The sequence below is a fragment of the Mytilus californianus genome, unplaced genomic scaffold (genome assembly GCF_021869535.1).
Source record: "Mytilus californianus isolate M0D057914Y unplaced genomic scaffold, xbMytCali1.0.p SCAF_21, whole genome shotgun sequence".
Taxonomy (NCBI): Eukaryota; Metazoa; Mollusca; class Bivalvia; order Mytilida; family Mytilidae; genus Mytilus; species Mytilus californianus.
Window position 1 is genome coordinate 6,951,763 of NW_026262670.1, and position 11,002 is coordinate 6,962,764.

Sequence of the window (11,002 nt, forward strand, 5' to 3'; positions counted from 1 at the left end):
AGTCATAGCTAGTAATCATTACAGAGCAAATAGACTTAGCCAAGGCTCCGTGTTGAAGACCGCACTGTGACCTATAATGGTTTACTTTTTTTAATTTTGACTTGGATGGAGAGTTGTCTCATTGGCACTCATACCACATCTTCTTATATCTATTAACAGGTCGTATGAGCTAAAGAGGGAATTCAAGTATGCATCAGTCATAGCTATAAATCATTACATAGCAAATAGACTTAACAGGTCGTATGAGCTAAAGAGGGAATTCAAGTATGCATAAGTCATAGCTATTAATCATTACAGAGTAAATAGACCTAACAGGTCGTATGAGCTAAAGAGGGAATTCAAGTATGCATAAGTCATAGCTATTAATCATAACAAAGCAAATAGAATTAACAGGTCGTATGAGCTAAAGAGGGAATTCAAGTATGCATAAGGAATTAAAGCTTGAACGATTAGAATCCAGTGTCTAAAAGATTAATACCAAATGAGACATGTGTTTAAAAAAAAGTTAAAAGCAAGTGTGTCATGTGTGAGTAGCAGATTAATTAAGATCAAATGTGTCATATCTGTGTAAAAGATTTAAATGTATGTGTCATGTGTGTTAAAGATTAAAAATTTAAAATGTTTTAAACAAATAGCAAGTGTGAGTAAAAGATTAAAAATAAACTTGTGTTACAATCAAATTCGTTTCCCAGATTTAAATCAAGATTTTGGAAAAAAATAAAATTAAATAAATAAAATTTATATTTTAAAATCATTCAGGCTTCTGTTTTCAATGTATGTATCTTTTAAATAGATTGTGTGATGTTAGTTTATCTTATGTGACTTTTAAATAGATTGTGTGATGTTGGTTTATCTTATGTATCTTTTAAATAGATTGTGTGATGTTAGTTTATCTTATGTGACTTTTAAATAGATTGTGTGATGTTGGTTTATCTTATGTATCTTTTAAATAGATTGTGTGATGTTGGTTTATCTTATGTGACTTTTAAATAGATTGTGTGATGTTAGTTTATCTTATGTGACTTTTAAATAGATTGTGTGATGTTAGTTTATCTTAATATATGATATGTATAATGACTTATGTGATTGGTTTATCTGTCCTTTGTTATCATTTGTGTAATTTTATTAGCAGTCTTCCTTGAGAAATAAATGTATATAAAAATAGCATTCTTATATAATGTAGATACGCAATCAATAATACATTGGTAGTTATACTTCTGTTCATACAACTAAACCACAATCAGAATATTTCACAATAGTCCCGCATTAAAGATTCCTGATTGGCCAACATGATTTGTTTTTACTTTTCTTACATGTAATTATCAAAATTGTGATAAATTTAGAACATGTTAAAACAAAATCTACGAAAATATTGAACCCGGAAGAAAATGTTAAGCAATAGTGGTCTTTGTCATTAAAACAAATGTAGGACCCTTCGTTCTCAGGAAATTTAAACAACAGCTTAAGATGTTACTTGCTACATGTGGGCTTGATGTACTTAACAGAACTATGCAGCATCTGAACATAATGCTGTCAAAAGGGACAGATAGACCCTGCTTGTAAAAACTAATTGTCAGGAAGTTTGGTTTAGACCGGTACATTATAATCGTTTACTAGGTCTTATCATCCAGCACATTTGTTAATTATACCCCTTTTTAGCTCACCTGACCTGAAAGGTCAAGTGAGTTTTTCTCATCACTTTGCGTCCGTCGTCCGTCGTCCTGCGTCCGTCGTCCGTCGTCCGTAAACTTTTACAAAAATCTTCTCCTCTGAAACTACTGGGCCAAATTTGACCAAACTTGGCCACAATTATCATTGGGGTATCTAGTTTAAAAAATGTGTCCGGTGACCCGGCCAACCAACCAAGATGGCCGCCATGGCTAAAAATAGAACATAGGGGTAAAATGTAGATTTTGGCTTATATCTCTGAAAACAAAGCATTTAGAGCAAATCTGACATGGGGTAAAATTGTTTATCAGGTCAAGATCTATCTGCCTTGAAATTTTCAGATGAATCGGACAACCCGTTGTTGGGTTGCTGCCCCTGAATTGGTAATTTTAAGGAAATTTTGCCGTTTTTGGTTATTATCTTGAACATTATTATAGATAGAGATAAACTGTAAACAGCAATAATGTTCAGCAAAGTAAGATCTACAAATAAGTCAACTTGACCAAAATGGTCATTTGACCCCTTAAGGAGTTATTGCCCTTTATAGTCAATTTTTAACCATTTTTCGTAATTTTTTGTAATTTTTTACAAAAATCTTCTCCTCTGAAACTACTAAGACAAATTTAACCAAACTTGTCCACAATCATCATTAGGGTATCTAGTTTAAAAAATGTGTCCGATGACCCCGCCCGCGAACCAAGATGGCCGACATGGCTAAAAAATAGTACATAGGGTAAAATGCAGTTTTTGGCTCATATCTCTGAAACCAAAGCATTTAGAGCAAATCTGATGAGGATAAAATAGTTCATTAGGTCAAGATCCATCTGCCCTGAAATTTTCAGACCAATCAGGCAACCCGTTGTTGGGTTGCTGCCCCTGAATTGGTAATTTTAAGAAAATTTTGCAGCTTTTGGTTATTATCTTGAATATTGTTATAGATAGAGATAAACTGTTAACAGCAATAATGTACAGCAAAGTTAGATCTACAAATAAGGCAACATGACCAAAATTGTCAATTGACCCCTTAAGGAGTTATTGCCCTTTATAGTCAATTTTTAGCTCACCTGACCTGAAAGGTCAAGTGAGCTTTTCTCATCACTTTGCGTCCGTCGTCCGTAAACTTTTACAAAAATCTTCTCCTCTGAAACTACTTGGCCAAATCTAACCAAACTTGGCCACAATCATCATTGGGGTATCTAGTTTAAAAAATGTGTCCGATGACCCAGCCAACCAACCAAGATGGCCGCCATGGCTAAAAATAGACCATAGGGGTAAAATGTAGATTTTGGCTTATATCTCTGAAACCAAAGGTAGCAATACACAGTTAGGAAAAAAACTTAAAATTGACACTCATAATTTTTAAACACCCTCTTTCCCTTCCTTTCTAACAAATAAGGCTTAATATTTGTGTTATGCATGTGTATATTTATAGAAAGAAAATCTTCCATAGATTTGATTTCTAATGGTTATAATGGTGAAATATAATCTCTTTTTGGTGTAACCATGGCAACAATCTGCATTTCTTTGATACAAAATATTGCAAAAAAAGTGGGTGAACATGTCACAAAAGTCTCCAAAATTTGGTCCAAAGGAAAATTTCAATCAATTACAGTGATACCTTTCCTGAATCCATAGACATATATCTATCAAGAGGTCCAAAAAAAATCATATGCATTTCTGCTCGTTTTTCCATAAAATTGAATTGAAAAGATCGAGCGCAAAATCTTTGTTGATAAACACTACAATAATTTATGGACCTATGGGCGGTACGGATAGGAAAATACGGACTGTCAAACAGAAAAATGGCCTATAAAACATGCTAAAAACAATCTAAATGTTCATATAAACCCACTAAGAAGGCTATATTATTCTTCAATTATCTAAAAATCAATTTTATTGTACAAAAACTTTCATATTTAAAAAATTCACCATGGCCATAATGCGAAACTAAACTTCTAACTGTGTATTGCTACCTTAAGGATAAACATTTTTTTTCCCAATTCCATTTTAAATGGATTTCTGTGTTCTGCTAGCTTAAACGAGCAAATTGGCCTGCTAGTTTTGAAAATTGGTTCAGAAATAAATATTTTATGAAGGTTAGCAGTTGACACTGAAATGCAACAAAAAAGTGATTTGGTGAAACATGCCATGTCAAAGTGTAAAATCTCCTTTTTTAGTCAAATTTCTAAAACTATACCTTCTGTGCTTGTCTTTTCTTGTTTAAAAACTTAAATTAACCTTAACAGTAGACAAATTTTACAAGTTAAAGCTATTTTAAGGCTTTAGAATGTCAATTTTGTTGTGTATTAGCATACTAAAGCCTTGGTTAAAATTTAGCAAATACTGAATTAATTTATAACAGCGGGAACAAATTTAGACTTAATTCATGCTAAATTGTGACTTTATACTTGCTAAAATAATAAATTTGATTTAGTCGCATGAAAAAATATAAAGCGTTCCCTTCTGAGGTTTCTACATAACGCGCATTGTTTCTTTTCCAAGGGGTAGCCAATAAAGTATCAATTTATGACCAAATCAAGTCCTTGTGTCAAAATGTCTATATTGGTTGCTAAGGACAATAAACAACAAAACTAACATATATTGTCATACTAAAAGATGTTTCTCCCTCAGAATTGTATCTATAATCTAAATATCAATAGATTTGTGGTATGATTTGTCTAAAAATAAGCAATTCTGTGCTTTGTCAAATGCCATAAGGTAGCAATACACAGTTAGGAAAAAAACTTAAAATTGACACTCATAATTTTTAAACACCCTCTTTCCCTTCCTTTCTAACAAATAAGGCTTAATATTTGTGTTATGCATGTGTATATTTATAGAAAGAAAATCTTCCATAGATTTGATTTCTAATGGTTATAATGGTGAAATATAATCTCTTTTTGGTGTAACCATGGCAACAATCTGCATTTCTTTGATACAAAATATTGCAAAAAAAGTGGGTGAACATGTCACAAAAGTCTCCAAAATTTGGTCCAAAGGAAAATTTCAATCAATTACAGTGATACCTTTCCTGAATCCATAGACATATATCTATCAAGAGGTCCAAAAAAAATCATATGCATTTCTGCTCGTTTTTCCATAAAATTGAATTGAAAAGATCGAGCGCAAAATCTTTGTTGATAAACACTACAATAATTTATGGACCTATGGGCGGTACGGATAGGAAAATACGGACTGTCAAACAGAAAAATGGCCTATAAAACATGCTAAAAACAATCTAAATGTTCATATAAACCCACTAAGAAGGCTATATTATTCTTCAATTATCTAAAAATCAATTTTATTGTACAAAAACTTTCATATTTAAAAAATTCACCATGGCCATAATGCGAAACTAAACTTCTAACTGTGTATTGCTACCAAAGCATTTAGAGAAAATCTGACATGTGGTAAAATTGTTTATCAGGTCAAGATCTATCTGCCCTGGAATTTTCAGATGAATCGGACAACCTTTTGTTGGGTTGCTGCCCCTGAATTGGTAATTTAATGGAAATTTTGCCGTTTTTGGTTATTATCTTGAATATTATTATAGATAGAGATAAACTGTAAACAGCAATAATGTTCAGCAAAGTAAGATCTACAAATAAGTCAACTTGACCAAAATGGTCAGTTGACCCCTTAAGGAGTTATTGCCCTTTATAGTAAATTTTTAACCATTTTTCATAAATTTTTGTAATCTTTTACAAAAATCTTCTCCTCTGAAACTACTTGGCCAAATCTAACCAAACTTGGCCACAATCATCATTAGGGTATCTAGTTTAAAAAATGTGTCCCATGACCCAGCCAACCAACCAAGATGGCCGCCATGGCTAAAAATAGAACATAGGGGTAAAATGTAGATTTTGGCTTATATCTCTGAAACCAAAGCATTTAGAGCAAATCTGACGGGGATAAAATAGTTCATTAGGTCAAGATCTATCTGCCCTGAAATTTTCAGACCAATCAGGCAACACGTTGTTGGGTTGCTGCCCCTGAATTGGTAATTTTAAGAAAATTTTGCAGCTTTTTGTTATTATCTTGAATATTATTATAGATAGAGATAAACTGTAAACAGCAATAATGTACAGCTAAGTAAGATCTACAAATAAGTCAACATGACGAAAATTGTCAATTGACCCCTTAAGGAGTTATTGCCCTTTATATTCAATTTTTTACAATTTTCATAAATTTTGTAAATTTTTGTAAATTTTTACAAAATATTTTCCACTGTAACTACTGGGCCAAGTTCATTATAGATAGAGATAATTGTAAGCAGCAAGAATGTTCAGTAAAGGAAGATCTACAAACACATCACCATCACCAAAACACAATTTTGTCATGAATCCATCTATGTCCTTTGTTTAATATGCACATAGACCAAGGTGAGCGACACAGGCTCTTTAGAGCCTCTAGTTTCCTTTGTGACCAATGTCCAGTGAAGCAAAAAAAAAATCTGCCCTCCTTCTGGATCGATTGTTCAGTGAACCATGCCAGACTTTTGAAACTATCATCTCCGTCTGGAATATACCCAGTGAACCATAAAACATATTTTCAAACTAGTTTTGCAAAGATGCTACAGGGTTCATTGGACATCGTTCAGAAGGAAAGCAGAGTTTTCAAAGGTGCTACTGGGTTCACTGGACATTGTTCAGAAGGAAAGCAGAGTTTGCAAAGGTGCTACTGGGTTCACTGGACACCGTTCAGAAGGATGACAGAGTTTGCAAAGGTGTTACAGGGTTCACTGGACATTGTTCAGAAGGATGACAGAGTTTGCAAAGGTGCTACAGGGTTCACTGGACATTGTTCAGATGGAAGGCAGAGTTTGCAAAGGTGCTACAGGGTTCACTGGACATCGTTCAGAAGGAAGGCAGAGTTTGCAAAGGTGCAACAGGGTTCATTGGATATCGTTCAGAAGAAAGGCAGAGTTTGCAAAGGTGCTACAGGGTTCACAGGACATCGTTCAGAAGGAATGCAGAGTTTGCAAAGGTGCTACAGGGTTCAATGGATATTGTTCAGAAGGATGACAGAGTTTGCAATGATGCTGCAGAATTCACTTGACAGTGTCTAGAAGAATGCTTTCCTTCTGAACTACGTCCCGAGAACTATCCAGCATTTACAAACTCTTCCTTCCTTCTGAACGATGTCCAATGAACCCTGTAGCAACTTTGCAAACTCTGCTTTCCTTCTGAACGATGTTCAATGCACCCTGTAGCACCTTTGTAAATTGTGCTTTCCTTCTGAACGACATCCAGTGAACCCTGCAGCACCTTTACAAACTTTGCTTTCCTTCTGAACTATGTCCCGAGAACTATCCAGCATTTACAAACTATTCCTTTCTTCTTGACGGCGTCCAGTGAACCCTGTAGCACCTTTGCAAACTCGGCTTTCCTTCTGAACTATGTCCCGAGAACTATCCAGCATTTAAAAACTCTTCCTTCCTTCTGAACGACGTCCAGTGAACCCTGTAGCACCTTTGCAAACTCTCATCCTTCTGAACGATGTCCAATGAACCCTGTAGCACCTTTTAAAACTCTGCTTTCCTTCTGAACTATGTCCCGAGAACTATCCAGTTCATTTACTGTAATTACAAACTTTGTCCTCTTTCTAAGTACCAGAGCCTATCAAAGGTTAAGAGCTATCATAATAGTCATAGTGATACAAGTGATACATTTTCAGTGACACAGTAAATAAAACTGTCAAGTTATTACAATATCGAAATGAAAATACTGAGAGAAACATTCTTATCCAACACACTTTTATAGTGCATTACAGAAATCAATATAAAAATAAGGAGATCGAGTATGATTGCCAATGATACAATGCTCCAGTGACCAAAGTACGAAGATGTTTACTATAATATTTGTTTTTTAACAAATTAGGGTGCGACTTTTTACCCCAATATACCCGGTGAACCATAAAACATATTTTCAAACTAGTTTCTCCTTCTAGACAATGTCAAGCTAATAATATAGAAATTTAAATAAAAAACAGAATGACGCATCATTCTTTTCTTTCTTCAAATTTGTTTTCTGTACTTTAGAATTTTGTGTATCAGTAATTTGTTTATTACAACCAAAACCATTGATGTGTAAACAAGATGTTTGCAACAGATCTATTTAAATGTTATATACATGTAGAACTTTTGACAATAAGTTAAATATCTAAATCAATATTGTTATGGTGAAACAGATCGTCTCTGATGATTTTATCTTTATATGTACGAGAGCCGGAGAGGTCTATCTAAATAATTGTGGTTTCAATACCTATGTGATTTGTATTGTTTTTGATAAAATAATTATCTATATTTACCAGTTTGGTTTGTGCTGTTTAAACCGATGTTCAAAATTCCATCAATCCTTTTGAATACGTACATTGTAAGAGTCTGATATTTGCTGTGGTCGAAAGATTATACAATAAAATTCACCATTGTTGTTGCTAAATGAATTGACAGGGGTTCAATATTTCACATGTATTTAGATCCAAACTCAGGTAACCTTTAAATGTCCAGACATATAGTTGTCCTTGTTGAAGTTCTTTTTGTATTTTGATATATATTTAATTGTAAGGTTTCTGTTTCTATGAATTTTATCCCTTATATCTTTATATTCTATCATTTACCCCTTTATCAAATGCATTCACCATTTATCAACTTGGGATATAAAAATGTTGCAGTGAAGGACATACAAATATATAATGACGGAATTGTTTTTGCATCTAATAGAATTAAAGGTTCATTTGTAAAACGATTGTCTGACTTATTTTGTTAAATTAATGTCAAATTAAAGTTTGATTTGGCTTTTTTAGCTCACCGTTCCGAAACTACTGAACCAATTCCAACCAAACTTAAGCCGAATTATTCTTAGGGTATCTAGAATAAAGTTTGTGTTTTATTTTCTGTTTCGTCAAAAAACATGGCCGCCATGGCTAAAAATAGAACATAGACGTAAAAAGCAGTTTTTGGCTTATATCTCAAAACCAAAGCATTTAGAGCAAATCTGACAAGGCGTAAAAGCATTCATTAGGTGAAGTTCTATCAGCCATGAAATTTTCAGATGAATCTAACAACCCATTGTTGGGTTGCTGCCACTAAATTTGTAATTTTAAGGAGATTTTGCAGTTTTCGGTTTATTATCTTGGATATTATTATAGATAAAGATAAACTGTAAATAGCAAAAATGTTCAGCAAAGTAAGATCTACAAATAAGTTTAACATGACCAAAATTGTCAATTGACCCCTTGAGGAGTTATTGCCCTTTAAAGACAATTTTTCACAATTTGTATATCTAGTTTGCTTACTTTAAAAAATCTTCTCCTTTGAAACTGATTAATCAATTTCAGCCAAACTTGGGCTGAATGAATTTCAGAGTATCTAGTATAAATTTTGTATTTTATTTCCTTGTACGTCAAGAAACATAGCCACTATGGCTAAAATGGAACATACCCTGGGTAAAATGCATTTTTTTTTTTGCTTTTGAAGAAAATATGACAGATACAAAGAACATTTAAATGGAATTTTTAAGCCACTCATTAATATATATTGAACAGCAAAAATAATCATTGATGAAAGATTTAAGCAAAAAATTACAGGTGAGCGATTCAGGCTCTTGAGAGCCTCTTGTTTAAACGCCTTTTTATTCTATACAACACAAATACAGGCGAACAGATAACCCGAAGCGATCCTTTCTTGAATTCTTACTCGATTATCCTTTTTCTGACTATTTTTATTTAATCAAAATGTGGTTCGTATTATCTCAGGTCAAAATTCGATTATGACGTCAAATTTACTTGCTTTCCTCTGAAATTCCCATTGTGACGTCATGTAAAAGGCGACTATGTCTGATGACGTCACGTAGAAAGAACACATCTTTTTACAGGTCGCTCGAAAAAATGGATTAAAATTATCTGCATATCGTTTAAAAATCATTAGGGAAACAGATTCCACCACCAAATCTCGTGCAATACGATATTTATCCACTCTCGACAGTTAAATGTTTAAACATTTAAAACGCTCGGCGAGCCTCGCGTTTTAAATATGAAAATTTAACTGTCTCGAGTGGATAAATATCGTATCACACTCGATGCAGTGGTAGAATCTATGTGTATCCAATATGATTGACAAAACAAATCATGTTTCCACGCTTCATTTTGTACAGATCATGTGTGCACTCTTTGTTTTGCAAGCGAAACATTGACACAGGATCCCTTACTATTACACTCAAATATTCTTGGTATCCTGCTTCTGTTTCAAAACATTTCAATCTGTTGTGAACAAACGGTTACATTCGAATATTGCTAAAAGTCGCAGTTCATTTTGGTGTTTTCTTCGCAGTCGCGTCTACACACTCGATTTCTTTAAAGACTGTAAATTTTTAAAACATGGTTAAACGTTCAATATGAGAATATATTTTTTTTTACTCGCCACATAAACAATCTTGGTGAGCAAGCCTTAGGAATACAATATAGTGCCGTTCGAACATCACAGTACACTCATGAAGATGTAATATTGTGTGCGGTTATAACTATTGGAAGACCTTTTTTTTTCCTTTTGCATAGTCTATGAGTAGAACCTGCTTTTTCCGTTCCGTTTGAATTTTTTCTCACATACGAGGCAATTAAGTACTTTACACTACCGTCTTGGTATATTGTAGAGACCTTTGTATAATGTTCAATGCCGTGTTTTGATTTCTAAATTGGTTTGGTTTCTGTGAAGTTGGATTGCTGTCACAACATCATTCACCCCGTTTCTCCTCTTATTTGTATGTAACCTATTTCTCCTTCCGTTTGTACAAAACTAATTTCAAGATTTGATTTTGATTTTTGGTGTTTTAACGCCACTTTTAAGTGCCACTTTTGGGCTATTTCGTGGCGGTCAGTTTTTATAGGTGGAGGAAGCCGGAGTGCCCGGAGAAAACCACCGACCTTCGATAGGAAAACTGACGATCCTAGTCAATAAAGATTGGAGTCGAGTGCACCGGCACGAGCGGGGCTTATTTCAAGATACAGAACATTTTTTTGGGGGATCAATCATATGTAATCTAGGTTTCATATAGTCGAATCTTATGATTTTATGTACAACTGAAGGGGTGATTGCTACACAATTTAAATTAAAATTTAAATGCATATCTCGGTTTGAAAGTGCATAACATTCTTAGGTATTGATACATCCTAGTACGAATCCATGACAACTCGCCCCACTGCCAAATCGTCCCACACAAAATCGCCCAACTTTTTCACCAACTCGCCCTTCTTTTAAAAATTGCCCCACTCTTGTTTACCAACTCGCCCCACTTATGAAAAAGGGTAAAATCCCGTTGAATATATGTCTGCCTACTCG

At 33.9% G+C, this 11,002-nt stretch overlaps 1 protein-coding gene across 3 annotated transcripts in view; it reads left to right on the plus strand.

Moving 5' to 3' along the window:
* The window catches only part of LOC127731865 (uncharacterized), a 136,671-nt gene extending 135,506 nt beyond the window's left edge, over window positions 1-1,165 (plus strand). Inside the window, exon 12 of one of the 3 annotated variants that reach the window (XR_007995855.1) lies at window positions 160-1,165. The gene's annotated coding sequence lies outside the window, so the exon portion shown is untranslated. The remainder of the gene's footprint in view (window positions 1-159) is intronic. The other 2 variants (XR_007995856.1, XR_007995857.1) reach the window with 2 other exon arrangements.
* Window positions 1,166-11,002: the final 9,837 nt, after the last annotated feature.